The sequence below is a fragment of the Sus scrofa genome, chromosome 16 (assembly GCF_000003025.6).
Source record: "Sus scrofa isolate TJ Tabasco breed Duroc chromosome 16, Sscrofa11.1, whole genome shotgun sequence".
Taxonomy (NCBI): Eukaryota; Metazoa; Chordata; class Mammalia; order Artiodactyla; family Suidae; genus Sus; species Sus scrofa.
The window spans coordinates 59,788,669-59,807,375 of NC_010458.4; positions in this window are offsets into that span (position 1 = coordinate 59,788,669).

Here is an 18,707-nt window from a genome sequence, read left to right on the forward strand (position 1 = left end):
ATACAATAGAGGGAAAAACAATTGGAAAGTAATCACTTAAATAACCTGGTATACAGATAAAAAACAAACCAAAAGAAAACAAAAAATCTGTTTGTGAAAGTGATGATAAACACAAGGAACAGCCATGGGATAAACTTGAAGATATAAAAAGGACATCAAAATCATAAAATGTAGAAAAGGAGAGTTAGAAAATCTAGACTAGCTTTTTTAGAATGTGTTTGAACCTATATGACTATCAGTCTAAAGCAAGCAGATATAGGAAGAGTTAACATACTTAAAAAACAACAACCACATATCTAAAACAAATATTTGATTCATCTCAATAGATGCAGAAAGTGCATTTGACAAAATTTAATATCCATTCATGATTAAAAACTAACCAAAGTGGGTATAGAGGGAACATATCTCAACATAATAAAAGTCATTTATGAAAACCCACAGCCAATATAATACTCAATGGAGAAAAGCTGAAAGCGTTCCAACTAAAATCTGGAACAAGACAAGGATGCCCACTCTCACGGCTATTATTCAACATAGAATTGGAATTCCTAGACACAGGAATAAGACAAAAAAAAAAGAGAAAGAAAACATATCCAAACTGAAAGAGAATAGGTAAAATTGTCACCATATGCAGATGACATGATACTTATATATCAAAAACCCTAAGGACTTCACACAAAGACTACTTGAACTGATCAATAAATACAGCAAAGTAGCAGGATACAAGATTAACATTCCCAAATCAGTTGCATTTCTATATACTAAGATTGAAATATTGTGAAAGGAATATAAAAAAAAAACTAATTGCAGCAAAAAATTACCTAGGAATACACCTGACCAGAGATGAAAGACTTATATGCTGATAAGTATAAAATTTTAATTAAGGAAATTAAAGAGGATTCATAGAAATGGAAAGACATTTTATGCTCCTGGAAGAATTAATATTGTAAAAATGGCCATACAACCCAAAGCCAAAGTAATACATATTTACAGTGGAATACTACTCAGCCATAAAACAGAACAAAATGCTGCCATTTACAGCAACGTGGATGCAACTAGAGATTCTCATACTATGTGAAGTCAAAAGAAAAAGACAAATACCATACGATATCACTTACATGTGGAATCTAAAATATAGCACAAATGAACTTATCTACAAAACAGAAACAAATTCATGGACATTGAGAATAGACTTGGGGTTGCCAAGAGGGAGAGGGGAGGGAGTGGAATTTACTGGGAATTTGGGGTTGGTAGGTGCAAACTATTACATTTAGAATGGATAAGCAATTAGGTCCTACTACATAGCACAGGGAACTATACCCAATTTCTTGGGATAGACCATGATAGAAGATAACATAAGAAAGGAGTGTTTGGGGGAGGGGGGTCACTTTGCTATACAGAAGAAATTGGCACTACACTGTAAATCAACTAATACTTGAATTTTAAAAATAAATAATTTTTAAAAAGAATGAAGACCCTACATGGATGAAATAAAATATAGCTTTAAAACTATTATAGCCAATGGAATAGATTTGCACTTGAAATTTCTACAGTTTCTATGCATTTCAAAAAGACCAACTGTTTTTACTCTGCATTCTGACAGGTATCCACATAAACATAGCAGAAGACTGCAATTACCCAACTGTCTAGAAAATTGGCAGTTAGTTCAACTCATTCATTTTACATGTAAGGAGATTGTTATCTAAACAACTGTAGCAAGATCTAATGGCAAATTGGTAACAAAATTGGAACAAGAATTCAAGGTTCATCCTTCTCAGGAAAATTTTTGTACATTCTAGCCTTCTTCCTTATTTTTCCAGTATGTCTCTGATAGACAGAAAAAGACTTGCTTTCAAATTGCAAATGTGATTTTCTCATTTATGGAGCTACCTTTCCTAGGATCACTTGTACATTATTCGCTTTGTTAATTTATATAAAATTTAATATGTAATATTAAATTATACAAAAATTATAACAAAATGTGTACTTTATGATACACCTACTTTATGTGTATATAAACTATATACATTATGTAAACTGCATAAACAACATGAGGATTTTTACCAATGTGAGTTCTCCTCAAAAAAATCTTCAATTCTGCATACACCTAAGACTTTACCTTCATCACATTCTCTATTGTGAACAACAGCTTTCCTCTTCCTAAGTTCTTTTCATGAAATACATGGTTTCTTCCTCTTGGGTACTATTTAAATCACAGAGGAAGAAGGCTAATCCTGACAGTTCAGTAAAATCACGTGGATAAGTCAAAATTGATCCATCCTTTTAGATGCCTTGTCATTTTAAACAAGTGGTTTGAATTTGACTTCTCAGATACAGACCACTCTGAGAAACATAAGTAGTTGATGCATGTCAAAAATTGGAAAAAAAAAAAGCAGCATGTCAACAAAAGATGATCTTTAGTTTTCCCTTTAAAAAGTGTTTCTATGTTCAGTATTTTTTAAGCCATAATTATTCAAACACTACAGGAAAAAAATGTACACATAGGTCCTTTTTATAGAGTTTCTCAACAAAAATGAAAATTAATGAATATGAATAGTAGAAATTGAAATGATTATTTTGGGGAACATTCAACCTACTTGAATCATTTTTAATCCCATTAAATCATATGAATGTGCTCAAACCTAGGGGACCAAGAAAATGTATTCCATTTCTTTTCCTGTTTATCTTTTGAGTTAAGTACTAAATCAGAGAATGAAAACAAGGAATCTTCAGGCTAAATCTGAGCTATAAACATTTTTCTATGAATTATATATCATACAAAATATATATTTATATATTTATTATATATACAAACTATATATAATCACATTTTTATTTTTGTGAGGTTATTTTTTTTGCTGAGGTTGTTATTGAAATTATTCAGTTGACAACTTTGAAATATCAGATTTTACCTATGCATTGAATCCTGACTGCTCTTAAATAATTGGAAAATCTGGAAACAACTAAACAAACCTAAGACTCCATTCCCTTTAAATGGAGGGTACACATCCAATTCACCACAGTCCTCAGTTTCCATGCTTATGTCTCCAGTACTGAACTCATTTAATAGTTGCCTTATGCTCAAATCTTATCACTTATTTACTTGATTTATGTGGGACATCTGTAAGGATTTACAATTGTGAATTTTTGCTCAAATGAATGTATACTTTACTAGACCATAATTAAGCAATGTCCACACAACTCCAAAGCAACCAGCTATTTCAGTATAGAAAAATAAGGGTTAACACCAAATTGAACACTTATTTTAACAAATTTTTCAATCTATTCATTCCAGGTGGTAAAGTAGGGAGATAATTTTCCATGGATCTCTTACATCTCTGTACATCTCATGAGTAAGGCATTGACTGCGCTTTCATTCTGGGCATCATGTCAAAGACAATTGTACAGTGAGCAACTTTGGGAGAAAGAGAGAATATTTTCAGTCATAGTGAGGGACAGTGAATCTTACAGCATATTAGAAAAGATGTATGAGTTTCCGTCTTACAATGCAACCCACTGTGTGTGCAGGCGTCAACCTGGGATCATTTAGGATGTCTTCCCCTATGTGTACAAATATCCATAAAACTATTGCAGGCTAACTTGCTACCCTGTAAATAAAGTAAAATCTCAGACTCTTCATAGCTTTTGCCAAATCACCCCATTCACTAATTTGAATTTATGAATTAAGTGAACTTGGAATCAAGCTATATGATTTCAAATGTGTTAATTACTTTTTGTGTTCACATAAGGAAAAAGATTTAAAAAACTCCTCCATAGGTGTTCAGAATATGCTGGATGAATTGGTCATGATTAAGATGCTGATGCTGTAGGGGTAGTATGCTACAGTGAGTATGCACACAAGTTTCCAATCAGATAGACTACACATTAAGTCATGGTTCCCCCAAATATTAGCTGTGTGAATTTTGAATTGTTGCTTCCTTTCATTAAGCCTCAGCTTCTGCATCCATGAAATGGGGGCAATAATTCCTATTATAATATTGTTCTAAGTATTAAATTAAATATTTTGAAGCATAATAGAAATTTTCTTTAAAAATTCATCAGTGGGATAATTTGTTGACAAAGTCTTTCTTGGTATTATAGATTTACTAGGAAGGAACCAAATAGACTTTGTAAGCTTCCTTTTTTTTTTCCTTCTTCCCTCCAATGTTCAGGCCTAGATCCCCAAGTTCTGGGTTTTCCTTAGCCTTTGGAGGAATTTTTCAAAGTTGTTTTTAAAAGGCCAAGAAGTCAAATCTTAACAGTCCTTTAAGCCTAAGATATTGGCATGTTCACTTGGGGAAGCAAAGGTCAACGAATAGAGGTTCAGGTGAGTTGGACGTCCTAGAACATGACACTGTGAACAGAGGAGCCCTGAATCAGACCAAAAGCCATACTCTTATTAAAGTAGCAGACACAGCAAAGGCTTTTTAAGTTTGGGTGAAAATGAAGACCAGACTATCTAATCTTGGCATCTCAGAGAAGACTCTCTGACAGATCTGTCCTACAAGTAGTGATGCACCAGTGGAAAAGCTAAGCCTTAAATGACCACATGGGTCCTGGGAAAAGAAAAGTTCAGAGTGTCAAAAGTGGGTATAAAAACCAAGATTTCTCATTTTCATGCACTACACAAGGGAGAAAAAAGATGACCAAGGGAAAATGGCAAATATTGGAACTTAGGCCAATTTTGGAAGTAAGGCTATCAACCTAGATTTATGTTGATTTGGAAAAAAATTAAAATTGGTATTTACTTTATGAAGATAATCCTACAGCAATCTAAATCTGCTTAGCTAAGTGCCTGGGAAATAGTATGTGCTCAATAAATTGGGGCTTTTACTAATACTATTGTCCTAGTTGATACACACCATTCTCATCTGAAGATCTCAATTCTGTTACATATCTCTGCTTTCTTCTCAGACAGGCATAGTTGTAACTGCTCTAAGAGACTGTCAAAATCAACCTCTTATTCAATGGTTCTTTTATAGCTTCTCTGACACATGGTTATAAACCCTTTCCTGGAATTTGTTCATTGACAGGGACTACATAGTTTTACTGAGTATTCTATGTTAAATCTCCATCCACCTACTTTTTAAAAAAAAAAATAGAATATTTTTCATAAGGGAAGAACACCAGATTCCTAGATAAAGATCATGTTCATGAAAATGTTTTGTCATAAAACATGTTGAAGATTTGTTTCTACAAAATAAAAACAATAAAAAGAAACTATGAATTTTAGTTCACTCCTTAAATGATTTGTATGAATCAAATGTGTAGGCATAACTTTCTTATATTTAATGTTACATAAATATGCATGAGCTTTGATGTGCGTAAAACTTGAGATTCTTTCTAAAAACAGCACTGAGTATAAGGAATTAAGAAACTCTGAAGCAGGATAGAATATCATTTTATCTGACAGATCATTTTTGATGTAAACTTATATAAATCTCAGTAATAACTGAAGATAAATAATAGTACAGGGAAGTCCAAAGAGGACCAAAACCATCCAATGCGAAATTTATAAATTAGCTCCCCCAAAGTCTTCTGTGACTTGAATCTAAGTCAAGGTGAATTTGGCACAAGATATACCATTGCCCAAGATAATATCTAGGCATACGGGAGTATAAGTATGAAAGTTCACCTCCCAGGGGTCTTTGTGACAGATCATATCTACGTTACTTCCAAATGGTAAAGGGAATCATGTTTAAAACTGATGGAAGTAGAAATCATTTGCACTGCATTAACTTAACTTCGCACAGGCTCTGCTGAAACCTTGAGAAGTCATTTTATTGGAGAAAAGCTTAAATTATAGGTGGTGTAGTTCCTGTACAATGAACCAGAGTTATTAAAAGCACTAACTAATCTTATCAGCCACCTATTGTTAGCCAAATTGTGAAATCCATTATAATATTTTCCCACATAAAACTTTCAAGCAATTCAACCAAATGAAGTTATTTCAATTCACCGCCTTTATTATCTATTTTTACACTTACTAAGGCATGATGGGGAATGTACAGATGTATAAGATTTGTCCACCCTGCCCCTCCCTACCTTTTCCCCACCTTTAAGGAGTTTTAATTTAGTTGAGGAAGTTTTAAAAGGGACACCAAATACCTATATTAGAAGGCATATTATGGAAAAGACCGTTATCTAAGAAAGTATGGGCTTCTTCAGAACAAAGCCTTGGTTTCATGCACGAGTTTATTCCATTCTCCAAGCTTAAGGCCCAATGTGTCTGTTGAATGAAGAATTTTAAAACTGGAAGAAAGAAATAAGGACCAAAGTTGGGTACGAGATGAAAAGCAGAAGAAAGGTCTCCAAGTGTAACTGTAAGAGAAACATACCATATGTATTTGAGCTGGGTTTTTGAAGAATGAGGAAGACTTTGATAGGCAGTTATTAAGGGAAAGGATATTTAAATGCGGAAATTCCTAAATAGGGGAAAGAACAAAGCTAATTCAGTGAAGAGCAGGGAGTTCTTTGACTAAAGACGTTTAAGACGCTCTAGAAAGATACCATTGGGAGGTATCACATGCAGATTTCACCTGACAGAAGGCCAGGCAGTGTGCATCTTCTTCACTTTTCTTTTTCTTTTTGTCTGACCAGCATCTGTTTAACTTAATCTTATGACAGAGCTCTGATATGCCTGAGAATACCATTTCTTCCCTATATTTAACAGTTTTTGTTTTTTTTCTTCAAGTTATACTGAGACATAATTGACATACAGGACTGACTGTAAAGCTGAAGGTGATGTATGCATGACTTATACACCTCATGAAACGATTACCACAAAATGTTTTGTGAATATCCCTTATATTGATATACAATAAAAGAAAAATTAAACCACATGTTTCCTTGTGATGAGAACTCTCAGGATGTACTCTCTTAACTTTCATATATAACACACAGCAGTGTTAATTAGTCACATTGTACATCCCATCCCTAGTACCTATTTATCTTATAACTGAAAGTTTGTACCTTTTGACCACCTTCACCCAATTCCCCCTCCTCCCAACTCTGGAAACCACAAATCTGATCTCTTTCTCTATGAGTTTGTCTGGTTGGTTGGCTTTTGAAGCAAAAATGACCTACAACATTGCATTAGTTCCTGGCACACAACACAGCGATTCACTATTTCCATACATTACAAAATGATCATCAGGATAAGCCTAGTTATTATCTGCCGCCATACCAAGATATTACATTGTTATCGACTATATTCTCTACACTGTATATTTCATCTTGTGATTCATTTATTTTGTAGCTGGAAGTTAGTACCTCTTAAATTCCCTCGCCTATTTCTCTATTCCCCCCACCACCCTCTTCTCTGACAGCCATCTGTTTGTTTTCTATATCTATGATTCTGTTCCTGTTTTGTTTGTTCATTTATTTAACACAGTATAGTACCCAAGTCACAAGACAATGAATTTTTATACATGTATAAATATTTATTTACCAATCAGATCAATATTTCTAGAATCTTACAGGGTCCTCTTGTTTTGTCTATTAATACTCTTAGGAGATCCACAGAAAGATCAAATATTTAACTTTCTCTGTGGCTTTCATTTCACATATATACACTCTAAACATAAGAGAACAGAACATAGAATACATTTCACTAAAATCATCAGTAACATCTGCATGTTTACTTTTTTACCCTTTATATATAGCTCTATTTACTTTGAAACATCTCATAACTGGACTTGATTAGGCCATTTTCCTTTTATCCAGTGCATTTATTATTGATGCTGTTTTAAATTATTGATTGTGCTATTTATTTGGTATTCTCAAAACTGTTAAATAAAAGGATTTTTCCCCTAAGTAACTCATATTTAACTCCATCCCTATCTCCCCTGTAAGCATTAATTTAATCAATTATTTCCACATGTATTATGTATTTCATTCACCACCAATGAACTGTGCATTGAAATACCTATTTTTAATTTCTTCTGAATATATTCTTTATCCTGGACCTCAAGCTTAAGTGTTGATGATTTTTACTGTTATAGAGGAGTGCCACAGATATAAATTTGTTACCATTAAAATCATATTACTAAGGATTACTTTTCAATCAGTTTGTGAAATTTAGCCTATGCACACTAGAAGGCATGAAAAATTGGCAAATGGTAAAAGCTTGATGATCTGACTTAACAAGGTGTTAGTGTGCATTCATAGCAAAGCTATTAAATGGATTTAGAGCCTCAAAGGGGTGTTCAAAGAGGCCATAGATAAAAGGAAGAAGACTAGCTAGACATAAAATTGTGAATGACATCTTCCTAGTTGTGTTCTGACAAAAGAAAAAAGCATTGGAAAACGTCTTTTAAACTAACAATAGAGAGAAAAAGGTGCTCTTCTACTTTAAATAACACATTATTACAAAAGTCACTCCATGATTTTGGAAAAGTCCAATAGGAAAATGGGTGATGAGATTTGCAAAAATAACAACAAAGGAAACTTCTAATCTCTGTTTGTTAGGGAGATTTTCTCCTGAATAGAAATATGTTCTAATGGAGGAATTTACCTTTATTTATCATTTTTTTAAATGACTGAGTTTTATTGCATTTAGTATAAATGCACATCCCACAAGTTGGTGGGGTTTTTTTTGTGGAATTTACCTTTAACATAGTAGGATATAATATAATATTTATAGAGAAAACAAACACTATCCCACATTATCTATTTATATATTTCTCATAAAATTATTTTGAGATCATTCTTAACCCTTTATTATTTGCTGCTCTTTTCCTTCTTGCAACAAAAAATTAATCATGTAGCACTTCAAATTTCAAAGAATCTGAAGATACAGTTTGGTCACTGATAGATCTCGATAGAGCTAGAGGTAAACTTTTCTTTCCTGTTAGGCTTTTACTAAATAAGCAATGTGTCTACGTTCTATATTTTGAACTTCATTATATGTTATTTAATCCAACACTTTTTCAAGTTAATCCAAATGGCCAAAGCTTCCAACAATGGATCTTGAAAATGAATTTTATCCTGTGTCTAAAGCTACTCTCTCCAGGAATTTTCATATGACCCTGATTAAAATGCTGAAATTTTATAGGACACATTTGGAGCCTTTCCCTAAATATCAATCTGTAGGCCTCATCTCTGCTTAACTAAAATCACTATTTCTAGAGTTAGTCATGGCTAATAAAAAACACTACTTGGAGTTGCCATTGTGGCTCAGTGGAAACAAATCTGACTAGTATCCATGAGGACGCAGGATGATGGCCCCGCTCAGTGGGTTAAGGATCCGGTGTTTCTGTGAACTGTGGTGTAGGTTACAGACATGGCTCCGATCTGGTGTTGCTGTGGCTCAGTGGGTTAAGGATCCAGTGTTGCCATGAGCTGTGGTGTAGGCCAGTAGCTACAGCTAAGATTCGATCTCTAGCCTGGGAACTTCCACATGCCATGAGTGTGACCCTAAAAAGACAAAAAATTACAAAAAAAATAAAAAGCACTACAAAATTTCAAGTTTTTTTTTTCCCCATAAGGAATTCTCTGATATAAGATAACTAATATAAATTCTACCTCTCCTGAAAACATGAAAACACCATAGATAGTCTCATTTATGAATCCTTGACCGCAGCTATTCAAGCATGTTTTTCAGCATTTTATAGCCTCCCTCTCACACCCTCTTTGGAAGACTCCAGTCTTTTCTGATGTTAACTGACCTCATTAGTCAGAACCTTCTCCTGACCAACATAGATTTTCTTAGAAGGAGAATGACATTGGTTCCTTTGGAAACATCGAGAAAACTTCCCCCAAAATTTATTTATAGTGTTTGCAGGAAAGGCATATTTAATAATAATAATAAATAATATTAAAACAATAAGAAATCGAACCCTCACAAAATGCTTATGGGATACACAGTCACTTTGGAAAAAAATGTGGCAGGTCCTCAAAAAGTTAAATGTTGAGTTATCATATGATCCAGCTATTCCACTCCTAGGTATAAATCTAAGAGAAATAAAAACATGCATCTTCACAAAAACTTGTCCCTGATTGTATTGTTCATAATACTCCAGAAAGTAGAAAACAACACAACTGTCCATCTACTGAGAATGGATAAATATAAAATGTGGCATATTCATGCAATGGGACATTATTTGGCCATAAAAATGAAAGAAGTGGAATTCCCGTCATGGCACATGATTAAAGAATCCAACTAGGAACCATGGGGTTGCAGGTTCGATCTCTGCCCTTGCTCAGTGGGTTAAGGATCTGGTGTCCGTGAGCTGTGGTGTAAATCACAGACGCAGCTCATATCGGTGTTGCTGTGGCTCTGGCATAGGGTGGCGGCTACAGCTCCGATTAGACCCCTAGCCTGGGAACCTCCATATGCCGTGGGTGTGGCCCTAGAAAAGGCAAAAAGACAAAAAAAAAAAAAAAAAAGGACGAAGTGCTGATACACGCTACAACTGGGATGAAATTTGCAAATATGTACTAAGTGAAAGATATGGACTAACAACAGGCACATGAAAAAATGCTCAACATCATTAATTATTAGAGAAATGCAAATCAAAACCACTATGAGTTATCACCTCACACCAGTCAGAATGGCTATCAATAATAAGTCTATAAATAATAAATGCTAAAGAGTGTGTGGAGAGAAGGGAACCCTCCTGCACTGTTGGTGGGAATTTAAATTAGTACGACCACTATGGAAAACAGTATGAAGGTCCTCAGAAAACTAAATATAAAACTACCATATGATCTAGCAGTCCCACTCCTGGGCATATATCCTGACAAAACCTTTGAAAAAGATACATATGCCCCTATGTTCATTTCAGCACTGTTCACAATACCCAAGACATGGAAATAACCTAAATGTCTCCTGACAGATTAATTTATTAATATATGGTACATATTTACAGTGGAATACTACTCAACCATAAAAAGAATGAAATGACGCCATTTGCAGCTACATGGATGCAACTAGAGATTCACATACTAAGTGAAGTAGATCAGAAAGAGAAAGACAAATACCATATGATATCACTTAAATGTGGAATCTAAAATATGGCACAAATGAACCTATCTACAGAACAAGAACAAACTCATGGACATAGAGAACAGACTTGTGGTTACCAAGGGGGAGGGGGAGGGAGTGGGATGGACTGGGAGTTTGGAGTAAGTACATGCAAACTATTGCATTTGGAGTGGATAAACAATGAGGTCCTACTGTATAGCTGTATAGCACAGGGAACTATATCCAACTACTTGTGATGGGACATGATAGAAGATAATATGAGAAAAAGAAAGATATATTTGTAATGGGTCACTTTGCTGTATAGCATAAATTGACAAAACATTGTAAATCAACTATAATAAAAAAACAAAAACAGACAAAATATATACATAAAAATTTATCCTATTTCATTCAACTTCACATGTTTAAAAATCAAAAAAGAATACATAACCATATTAGCCATACCTGTGCACACTATAGTAGAAAAGCATTAGTGTCTAGAGCAAAATTAGATAGAGTGTCAAAATGAAAACTTGCATTTCTAATGTTATACCTATTACCATTGTTTTAAGGAAGATGTTTTATTTCTATCCTGATCAATAATGAGTGAGTCAATTTTGTTTTTCCCTAAGAGTGTTTGAATTCAATAATTCTTTTTTTCTTTTTTTTTTTTGTCAAGCAACTTCATTTTCAACTCACAAAGAAAACACACTACACTAATCCTTACTCTTTGATTTGCAGAGCAGTGAGTCCAAAGACCAGGTGTGCCATCCTTTTCTTTGCCTTGTGACCCTGGCAAGCTATTTTACCTTCATCAGTCTCTGTTTCAGCAGCAGATGCTGCAAGTTGACTACTCAATATCTATTTTCCCATTGTCCTTAAACATAAATGCCAATTAATTTGGGGTATCAGTGTGCTCAGTTAATACTCAGCTTCCCCCAGGTTAGTTCTAGTCATGGATAATTGAGAAGTCCTTAGTGGGGCTTCTAAGAATGCTTTCAAAAAGGGGCAAAGTCAGCTGGTATTCCATTCTGGTCCTTTGCTCTTCACACTTCCCCCTCTGTAGTTTATCTAGACTGTAGACACAATGTCTGGAGGAGCAGCAGCCATACTAGGCAGAGGAAGCACCTCACACACCACAGATGGCAAAGTAGGGAGGTCAAGGGATTTCTTGTAATACCATGTAGCAAATGCACCGGTCCTGGACATTGCACCTAGAAAATAAATCTCTTTTGCTTAAACTCCTGTTTTATAGGTTTTCCATTGCTTGCAGCAGAGCACATTCCAAGAGTTTCTTTTTCTTATACTATTTGAAGATAATAATTGTACCATTCCCTGTGATTTTTTGATTGGCACAATGCTTAGCACATGGTAAATACCAGAAAATGTTTATTGCTGTTATTAACAAGTATTCTATCATGAACCTTAACTGGGAGATATCTCTAAGATACCAAATGTCAGAGGTAAGACATAAGTGAGAGAGAAAGACATGTATATGAAAAACCAAATACAGAGATACACTATTAAAAATTTGATTTGTTGTTAGTTATACTTCACTCAGCTAGGGAGGTTTCTATATTATGCACTTTGGAGCTACTGCCATTTTCCCATAGTCGAAGTAGTCAATAAGTAATTGATAAATTTTCTGTCACTGTGAGCAATTAATAGGAGTTACACAGCATCAGTTATATCATTTTTCCTGTATCTGAGGAGCAAAAAATTGATTTCACAAACTTACTGGTGCATACTGATTCAATGCCTATCCCTAGGCCATTTCTATTTAATGCTTTTGTGCAGTCATTGAAAAAAGTCTCAGGACTGTCAAATAAAATCTAGTTCTGCAGAGTTTTTATCTATTACTCTGCTTTGCAAGTATTTTTGGTATCAACAATGTACTTTCAAGCTGAGGGATGTGGACCTTCTTTCTCAAAATATTTTCATATCTGGAAAATAAGAATAGGAAACATCTAAAAATTATTCATTTAAGTCTGAAATCTCAGATAACACATTCACAAAGGTATTAGAGTATGTGTTTTTGAAAAAGAATAGGATTTGTGTGTTTTAAGCCTCTCTCTTTGGTTTCAATAAATGGTTTGAGATAAAGGAATACAAATATATTTCCAGCACTTTATTTTTTGGGGGAGTACTCTGCTTCCTCACCTACACAAAGAGACCTGAGGGAGTGTTCCAAGAGAAGGGAGGCATCCAAAAATATATCTGAATATATATTATATTCAGTAATAGTATCTTAAAAGTAATTCTAAAAATTTCTTTATTAAATTATTATCAACAAATGGAGATGAAGTATCCAATTTGTGTCAGGTACATTCTGGGTCTTGGGACAGGACAGACAAGAACACTGCCCTCTACAGCTTATATTTAAGAGATGCACAGATAGATGGGGAGGAAGAAGACAGAAAAAATTAACAAACAAATAAATCACCATAATTTCAAATACTATTAATGCTGCGAGGAATGGCAATGGAATCTAGCAATGGAAGAGACAGAAAGTTGCGGGAGTGGGAATTTGCTATCTAGATAGAGTGGTCAAAAATACTTTTCAGGAGTTCCCACTGTGGTGCAACAGGATTGGTGGCGTCTCTGGAGCAATGGGACACAGGTTCAATCCCCTGCCTGGCACAGTGGATTAAGGATCCTGCATTGTCATAGGTCACATCTGTGGCTTGGATCTATATGCCACAGGGGGCCAAAAACAGAAAGAAAGAAAGGGGAAAAAAAAGAAGAAAATGTTTTTTTCAGAGGCAATGAGGAGGTGACACGAGATAAACTCTGAATGACAAGGAAGGAGCTGAACAAAAATGGGGTAAAGAACATTCCACAAAGAAAGAAGAGATTGTGCAAAGGCTCTAAGGCAGGAAGAAGTCTGGTTGATTCAAGGAATAGACAGAAAAAACTAGTGGTTGGAGTGAGAAGTGGTGAACAGCATAAAATGAGAGCTATCCACAGAAACTAGATCATAAAAATCTTCATTCTTAGAGTGGATTTTATTTTATATGATGTGAATAGCCACTATCAACATGGAAGTTACTAGACCCAACTCATATTTTGTTTCTTCAATCCCAATGTCCCTAATTAACTTGATATTTCCTTAATCCTATATTTCAATCCTTTCTCTCTCTCACATGGGACACAGAGAGAAAGCAAGCCAGGAAGAGAAAAATCTTGATCTTGGGCTTTCCAACCCCCAGTATTGTTAGAAAATAAATTTCTGTTGTTTAATCTCCCCAGTCTATAGTATTTTGTTCTGACAGTCCCAGTGAGGCAGGAGATAGATCAGTCCCAGGCTGAGCAACTAGAATCCATTCCCTGTGAAGACAACTTCAAGATAAAGATTATGGCAGGAATTTACAGCAACATGGATGGAACTAGAGACTCTCATACTGAGTGAAGTAAGTCAGAAAGAGATTCACTTATATCTGGAATCTAACATAAGGCACAAAAGAAAATCATGGACTTGCAGAATAGACTTGTGGTTGCCAAGGGGAAGGGGTGGGGAGTGGGGTGGTTGGGGAGCTTGGAGTTAATAGATACAAACTACTGCTTTGGAATGGATTGGCAATGAGATCTTGCTGTGTAGCGCTGGAATCTGTGTCTAGTCACTTATGATGGAGCATGATAACGTGCAAAAATAGAATGTGTACATGTATGTGTAACTGGGTCACCATGCTGTACAGTATGAAAAAAATTGTATTGGGAAAATAACTATTAAAACAATAATAACAAAAAATTTTAAAAATTAAAAAAATTTTTTTAAAAAGATTATGGCAGGAGCAAGGAGGAGCTGCATGCTGCTTTGGATAAAAGATAGAGACCATCTATTTCTCATTCCTGAGGTCAAGAAGGCCTCTAGGAATACACATGCACAGAAAGTTTCCTCAGGGGTCAGAGAAGGGAGGGGCCCAGACCATAGTACATCCTGTCATCTTCCCAGAAACCCTTGCACTAGAATCCATGTTGGCTAAAAGATGCACACATAGGGGAGGACCCTGGGTCAGGCTAGATAGGGACTCAAGGCCAGATAAAGCAAGGTTTGGCCAGAGGAAGCCCAGAAGGACCACCCCCGTGTGAGTGATTTAAACCGCTTCCAAAGCATGTGTTGCTCTCTTCCTCTATTGCTTTCTCTCTGTCTCTCTCTCTCTCTGCCTTTCCCCCTCAACCTACTCTTACTTTCTCCACACTTATCTTCTCTCTCTTCTCACTTAATAAACTACCCTCAGTCTCTGACAAATTCTTTCTCCCAAGGGACAAGTTGTGAGGATCTACATCAAATGGTTAGGGTTCAGCATTCTCACCCCACAGCAACCTGAGAACACAAACATGCTAAGGTATTTGGATATGAGCTTTCCAAAGAGTGACCAACATAGAGAACAGCTTGAGAAACACTAACCCCTGTGATACATGTCAAAGTCATAGAGACTTTCAAGCCAATGCTCATCAAAACTATTGCATTCAATTTGATAGATAATCAAGAAATTGTCTTCCCAACTTTGCTCTGGGATGGAAACCCTACATTTATATAACACCCCTTGACTTATTAACAGCAGCACCCTCCTGAAACCAGTTATTTCCTTGATGATGAGGCAAACATTCAAACATATGGGCTGCATTCAATAAAGTAGCAGTCATTTTAGATCAACTAAATTTATAGTGTGGTATTTATTTTCTAAATGAAATTTAATATCATTTCTGCCTGAGAGTTTTCCTTAAGATGTAAAAGTATTTTATGTTTCAGCAAACGCAGTTTTATTCTTCTTAATTAATAAGACAATTGTCGTGTGTTTCTCATTTTGATGCATTACAGGATCCTTGACAGTTGGATGAGTTTGCAAAAGGTGTTATGTTGTGTTGCTTAATACTTTATTAGGAAAACTGTCTTGCCTCCAAGTTAGTTCCATTTGCTACATTACAGTGAGACCATAAGTTACTTTGACAGGGGAAACAGGAAAAGGACCGCTATACCTATTAATAAGAACACAGACAAAAGAGAAAATGTAAAGTTATTCCATAACCTACATCATAATTGAGAATCCTGATCAGCATAAGCATAAAACTCAAACACAAGGCTGTTTTCTTTCTCCTCTGATATCTTTATGAACATAATCAAGATTTTGATATAGTCCTTACTAGCCAATATTATAAACACCATTAATGTTCATGACTCATTTCCATTTTTAGCATTTACATATCTCTAAAAATAAATGCCCTATAATTCTGCTCAACTTAAATATTGTTAAGAATCTACCAGAACTTATTCTTCTCTGTAAGAATAACAAAATAATCTTATTTCATGGTTATGAGTGATTATTCTAGTGTAAAATATTCATGAAATTGATTGTAATATATGACTATCTTCTTCAACATACAGTCTACGAAAAAAAGAGGGTAGGAACAGTAAAATGTTGCTCACAAGGGGGATTTATTATTCAACTAAAATAATAGAAAATTAAGTGAGGGACTTTTAGGCAAAGGGAAACAAAGCATCCTGATTTCCTAATGCATTATTATAGTATTAAAGTTAATCAATTTTGTTTGGTAAGTGCTCTTGTGCTACATTGTAGAGTGCAACATTAATTAATCATTTTTACTCTTGAAAAAAAAATCCTTAGTTTCTGCTTCTCCTCTCTAGAAATACAGAAAGAAAAAAAGGAAAAGTATGGAGGGAGGGGAAAGAGGAAAAGGAGAGAGGCTGAGAGAAAAATCGGGAGGGAAAGAAGGGAAAGGAAAAGGAAAAAAAGAAAGGGAAGGAATGGAGAGAGAAAAGAAAGAAAAAAGTAAGAGGGCTGGGAAGAAGAGCTTGGACACAGACTGAAAAAAAAAAAAAAAGAAAGGGAAAGAAAAAAGGAAACAACTAGGTTTCAGGTTGCTTTAGGAGCAAGAAAAAAGTTATAGAAACCATGAAGTTAGACTGCAGTCAACTCCTCCCTTTTAGTAATGACCATTGCACCACAGGGCTTGTCAAATTTCCCAGCCTCCCGGCAGCAATGATTACATTAGCCATTATCAGATGAGTGCCCAACAGGGGCCGGCCTGCTTGGGGAGCTGATAAACCAGGTCTGCACACAAAGCTTCAGATAATTTGGATAACAAAATAAGATCTGGCCTGCTTACCTACAGTGGCTTTTGGATATCCTGCATTGCTGCACAATATGTCAGTCTTTAAAGATAAAGAAGTAATATGTGCCAACAATCGTCTTTCATCAGTCATTTGAGTCTCAGTAGAAATTAGGTTCAAGTTGCCAGAGCCTGGTGTGACTGTTCCTTTGTAAACATACCTGGGCTTCCTGCAGCTTTGTTATATGGCTACTTACATAATTTATAGCCTCAATACTTGGGCCAAGACTATAGGCAATTTTGTTCTCTCATTGGCTGAGCATGTAATTTAAAAAGAAAATTTTAATAATTCTATGTTTCCCCTTTTCTTCTTTTTTTTTTTTTTGGAGGGGGTGCACCCACAGCATAAGCATGTGGAAATTCCCAGGCCAAGCTTCAAACCTGAGCCACAGCAGTGACAACAATGAATCCTTAACCACTAGGCCACCAAGAAACTCCAAGTTTCACTTTTTTAACAATTGCTTTGTTGTTTAAACAAATTCGGGGGGTGGGGGTGTTTGTTTTTGTTTTTGTTTTGCTTTTAGGGCTGAACCTATAGCATATGGAAGTTCCAAGGGTAGGGGTTGAATTGGAGCTACAGTTGCCGGCCCACACCAGAGCCACAGCAATGTGGTTCCGAGCCATGTCTGCGACCTACACCACAGTGCAGGACAATGCCTGATCCTTATCCCACTGATCGAGGGAGGCCAGGGGTTGAACCCAAATCCTCATGGACATCAGTCAGGTTTGTTATCACTGAGCCACAATGGGAACTTCTGTTTAAACAAATATTTAGTGCAAAAAATATATATATAAGAACTTTATTCTCATCTTGATTTTGTACCTTACTCAACTTGGCTGAGTCCCCAAGGTAGGCAAAAAGAAAAATTTCACTTATTCATGTTGCATGTTGCTTCTTTTAACCACAGGTTGATTTTTTATTTTCATAGTACAATCTCCCCTCGGTGAAAAACATGTGTCTTTTTATAGGGAGTGATAGTCCTCCATGTGCCTTTCTCAAATAATGTTTTCTTTTAAAAGTACTAGGGCTCATTGCCAAACCATTAAAAATTAGAGGAAAAGCTCCAAAAATGTACACATCAATGGGGTAGGTTTAAAATTGAGGTCCTGCTAATATTTATGTTGTCTAATTAAGACTGCTATAACACATTGCAATAAATTGGGTGTCTTAAACAACAAACATTTGTTTCTCAAAGTTCGAGAGGCTGGAAATCTACTATCAGGATGCCATCATGGTTGGCTTCTTGGGGAGGGCCCTCTTCCTGGTTTAGAGATAGTGGTCTTTTCCTATGTTATTAGATAATAGGAAAAAAATCTAGCTAGCTCTCTGCCTCCTCTTTTAACAATGTCAACCATGTCCATGAAGCCTCCACCCTCATGATCCCAAAGCCCACACCTCCTAGTCCATCGTGTTGGGATTAGGGTTTCAACATATAAATCTGAGGGGGAGGCACAAACATTCTTGAGATAGAGTAACAGAGAGATACTTTGATTTCAAGTGCAATGGGAAATAAAGGCAAAATTATGAAATATCATTGATACCATTTATCTACTACAAAAATCATATTCAGTGCTTTTGTATGGAATCTACCACTCCCATCTTAAAAGA